We start from the raw sequence: 5,000 nt of genomic DNA, 5'->3' as shown, positions 1-5,000 counted from the left end.
GAGAAACATTCGGCGCGAAACTGTCGAGCGGCCGGCCGTCGCGCGCCGCACCTGTACGAGAAACATTTTCCTCTGACGTTGCATCGGAATAATTATTATAATTCATTATTATACATACATACATACATACATACATACATACATACATACATACATATTATTAATAAATATAATTGTTTTTTTTGTTTTTTCTTTTCTTCAAATAAACCCACATTGCCATTTCTCTGAGCGTGTGCTGCGAGCTTCAACGAGAAACATATCTATCAATACAAATGTCTATGCAAAAAAAAGAAAACAAACAAAATCATATCAGTCAATAAAATAAATAATAATATTTTTTTACTACTACTACTACTACTACTAGTACTACTACGTGCTACTACTGCACGCCAATACACATACATAATAAAATGAAAAATCGTCTCTCTCTCGCTCGCTCTACGAGAAACATTCGACGTCCGCTCCAATGCCGACGCGGACTATTGCTCTCGGTATAGATGTGGAGCGAAACAGTCGTGCGCACAGCGTCGACTCGTTCTCGTTGCCGCGCGTCGTTCGTCTCAAATAGACACGAACGACGGACGAGAGAGAATGTGTTCTTGTTTTTGTGTTTGTGCGAAGTGTGAGAATATTATATACATATATTCGCGCATGGATGATATAGATATGGGTATGGATTTTCGGAGGAAATTATATCAAATTCGTATTTCGAATGCGAGACCGCCGAGATCTTTCCCAGCTCTCTCTCTCTCTGTGTGTGTGGTGTATAGTACATTTTATATATCTCTCTTGTGTCAACACAAAATAACAAAGAATATACATACTACTCCTCCTCATATTTTATATAATATAATATAAAATTATATTATAGCACCGCGTTCGCAGACCGTATGGTGATGTTACCAATCGACCAAGATTTGGGACCGTCTCCCCCGGTGTTATCTGTGATGTTAAAAGAATACGCTTCTAGGCACACCTCAACGCAGGGCGCCTAGCGTGTTCGACACGTGCGCGGTCGCCACGGCGACCGTATATGGAAAGAATGTATAAAAGAGGACGCACACGCGCCCATCGTCGAAACGGTGTGCGCAGCGTCGTGTTGGAATTTATCCCTCAAGCTCCGGGCGTTGATCGTATCTAGTGCGAATCATGCGTGTGTGTGCGCATGTAATTGCCAGCCGAGTTTTAATATGTTTACAATAACGTATTGAATAAAAATTGAGAAGTTGCGTTTAGATGAATGTTCAATTTTCAAATTGTCACAACATCGATTCCCGCCCGCGGGGTCGTGTTCGTTGCAGTTTTATGTCCCTCACAGTGGTCGAGCATCGTTGTACATCACCTCGTTGCGAGATCGTGACGGGACGGCCGCTCGTAGACCGGTCAAAGTTAGTCTATCGATATGAAGCGCGAACGTCGCGTCGCGTGCAAATTCGACGCGTTACGTTCACGCGTGTCGAGAAGGCGCGCGCGCAAGCGCGCGCCCCTCGACGCCGCCGAGCCAGCGGCTCGCCGAAGCCGCGTGACCGCGGTGTAGGCGTGTCGTTTGCGTAAGCAGCTCCCTGGTTGATCCTGCCAGTAGTTATATGCTTGTCTCAAAGATTAAGCCATGCATGTCTCAGTGCAAGCCGTATTAAGGCGATACCGCGAATGGCTCAATATATCAGTTTTGGTTCCTTAGATCTTACTCAGTTACTTGGATAACTGTGGTAATTCTAGAGCTAATACATGCAATCAGAACTCTGACCAGTGATGGGATGAGTGCTTTTATTAGATCAAAACCAATCGGCGGAGGGCCATGCGTCCGAAGTCGTTAATTTTGATGAATCTGGATAACTTTTGCCGATCGCACGGTCCAGTACCGGCGACGCATCTTTCAAATGTCTGCCTTATCAACTTTCGATGGTAGTTTCTGCGACTACCATGGTTGTCACGGGTAACGGGGAATCAGGGTTCGATTCCGGAGAGGGAGCCTGAGAAACGGCTACCACATCCAAGGAAGGCAGCAGGCGCGCAAATTACCCACTCCCGGCACGGGGAGGTAGTGACGAAAAATAACGATACGGGACTCTTACGAGGCCTCGTAATCGGAATGAGTACACTTTAAATATTTTAACGAGGAACAATTGGAGGGCAAGTCTGGTGCCAGCAGCCGCGGTAATTCCAGCTCCAATAGCGTATACTAAAATTGTTGCGGTTAAAAAGCTCGTAGTTGCATTTGTGCGCCGCGCTGTCGGTGCACCGCATCCGCGGTGATACTGACACGTCTGCGGAGCATATCGTCGGTGAGCCGGCGGTAAAACGCCGGTTCAATATCAAAATCCTATCGCGGTGCTCTTCGGTGAGTGTCGAGGTGGGCCGACAATTTTACTTTGAACAAATTAGAGTGCTCAAAGCGGGCTCAAAATGCCGCTTGAATATTTCGTGCATGGAATAATAGAATATGATCTCGGTTCTATTTTGTTGGTTTTCAGAACTCCGAGGTAATGATTAATAGGGATAACTGGGGGCATTCGTATTGCGACGTTAGAGGTGAAATTCTTGGATCGTCGCAAGACGAACATCAGCGAAAGCATTTGCCAAAGGTGTTTTCATCAATCAAGAACGAAAGTTAGAGGTTCGAAGGCGATTAGATACCGCCCTAGTTCTAACCGTAAATATGTCATCTAGCGATCCGCCGACGTTACTACAATGGCTCGGCGGGCAGCTTCCGGGAAACCAAAGATTTTGGACTCCGGGGGGAGTATGGTTGCAAAGCTGAAACTAAAGGAATTGACGGAAGGGCACCACCAGGAGTGGAGCCTGCGGCTTAATTTGACTCAACACGGGAAATCTCACCAGGCCCGGACACCGGAAGGATTGACAGATTAACAGCTCTTTCTTGATTCGGTGGGTGGTGGTGCATGGCCGTTCTTAGTTGGTGGAGCGATTTGTCTGGTTAATTCCGGTAACGAACGAGACTCTAGCCTGCTAAATAGGCGTCGTCATTCAAGGTGTGCGCGACTCTCGGGGAGCGCAACTCACTGGCGACGTATTAAAATTCTTCTTAGAGGGACCGGCGGCTTCGAGCCGCACGAGATTGAGCAATAACAGGTCTGTGATGCCCTTAGATGTCCTGGGCCGCACGCGCGCTACACTGAAGGAATCAACATGTTCTCCCTGGCCTAGAGGCCCGGGCAACCCGTTGAAACTCCTTCGTGCTGGGGATTGGGGTTTGCAATTATCCCCCATAAACGAGGAATTCCTAGTAAGCGCGAGTCATAAGCTCGCGTTGATTACGTCCCTGCCCTTTGTACACACCGCCCGTCGCTACTACCGATTGAATGATTTAGTGAGGTCTTCGGACCGACACGCGGTGGCCTCACGGCCGTCGGCGTTGCTGGGAAGTTGACCAACTTGATCATTTAGAGGAAGTAAAAGTCGTAACAAGGTTTCCGTAGGGGAACCTGCGGAAGGATCATTAACGTTGGTTTTTTCTTTTTGTTTTGTTGTTGTCAAAGACTCGCAAAAAAAGAAAAAAAATACAAAAAACACGTGAATGATACGAATCAAAATCGAATCCGAGACGGTTGCCTCTCTCTCGTCGATTCGCGACGTGTGCGTTGCGACACGCTTTGATTAGCGTTCGCTATCGCCTATTGATACTTTGAAATAATATTTTAATTTTTGTGTACAACCACGCAAATAAAAGAGATTTTCTTTCTTTTCATTTGTCGTACACGTTAATGATAAGTATTATTTTCAAATTTTTTTGTTTAATTTTTTCGCACCTTTTATATTTTCTCATACAAAAACACACACAAAAACAAAACGATTACCCTGAACGGTGGATCACTTGGCTCGCGGGTCGATGAAGAACGCAGTTAACTGCGCGTCATAGTGTGAACTGCAGGACACATTTGAACATCGACATTTCGAACGCACATTGCGGTCCGTGGAGAAATATCCAGGACCACTCCTGTCTGAGGGCCGGCTGCATAAAAACAAAAAGCCACACTGTTCGCGTGACGAGCGGCGATCGCTGCGACTCCGGTCGTAGCGCCGCATCTCTGTCGCGCGTGCAATTGACGGTTTCGCTAGGCCGCCGAGCGGCCGAACGATCCGTTCGAATATATGTTCGATTACGACTCGTCATCCGTATTGGCCGTGTTAAGCCACGTCTATACGATACTTTTGTCGCACAAATAAATTCTCCCCGCCGCACCGTGTCTCCCGCGGCACGGGTGCGCGTCGAGTCTTTACGCAACGACAACGACAACGACGACAACGACGTTCGCGTTTACGCGTCGCGCGTGTTTGCTCGCATCGTCCCGGTCCCGCATGGCGATCGCGCGACGGTCGGCGCCGGTGCGCGCGTCGACGTGTCTCGACGCTGTCGTTGAAAGTTGTCGCGTTCGGCTCAGTTTCTCTTACTCTCGCGAGAGGAAGCGAAACGCGCGCGCCCGCTGCTCTAGCGGTTGCGCCCAGTGTGTGCGTGCGGTGTTTGTGCAATTGTAGTGTGTACGAAATTATTGTGACGTGTGTTCTTAAAACGGACGGAACGATGCCGTCGTTAACGAACAACAACAGAAGAACCGCTTGGTGGTGTGCGATTGATTGATTTCGCGCAACGCGACATCTATGTGTCGCCACCACCCACGCTGTTCGCAAGGTGCCGCGCCGCTTTCGTGCGAGCGCATATAATGTAGGCGGACTCGACGTCCGGAGGGCGCGTGGCGTCGTCGACGCGCTTGTAAAAATAGCGTGTCGCGTACGCCCGTTGCGCCGACGGATATCGCGTCTGCCTCACACCTTTTTATCGTTGGCCTCAGATCAGGGAGGATCACCCGCCGAATTTAAGCATATTAGTAAGCGGAGGAAAAGAAACTAACCAGGATTCCCTTAGTAGCTGCGAGCGAACAGGGATGAGCCCAGCACTGAATCCCGCGGTCGTCTCGGTCGCGGGAGATGTGGTGTTCGGGAGGTTCCGCTTTCTCGCGGACTCCGCTACCGTCCAAGTT

At 48.7% G+C, this 5,000-nt stretch overlaps 2 non-coding genes and 1 pseudogene across 2 annotated transcripts; all 3 read left to right on the top strand.

The window, feature by feature from the left end:
* Positions 1-1,559: 1,559 nt before the first annotated feature.
* Positions 1,560-3,463, top strand: LOC123719676. The gene has a single exon (XR_006755744.1). It is a non-coding gene; the product is annotated as a small subunit ribosomal RNA (ribosomal RNA).
* A 352-nt stretch (positions 3,464-3,815) lies between these two features.
* Positions 3,816-3,972, top strand: LOC123719675. The gene has a single exon (XR_006755743.1). It is a non-coding gene; the product is annotated as a 5.8S ribosomal RNA (ribosomal RNA).
* Positions 3,973-4,802: 830 nt separating this feature from the next.
* LOC123719678 overlaps positions 4,803-5,000 on the top strand; it is a pseudogene marked incomplete at its 3' end in the record, with an annotated part of 2,698 nt that continues 2,500 nt past the window's right edge.

Source organism: Pieris brassicae, unplaced genomic scaffold (assembly GCF_905147105.1).
Source record: "Pieris brassicae unplaced genomic scaffold, ilPieBrab1.1, whole genome shotgun sequence".
NCBI lineage: Eukaryota > Metazoa > Arthropoda > Insecta > Lepidoptera > Pieridae > Pieris > Pieris brassicae.
Note: the sequence above shows the minus strand (reverse complement) of the source record. Positions and strands in the feature narration are given on the sequence as shown.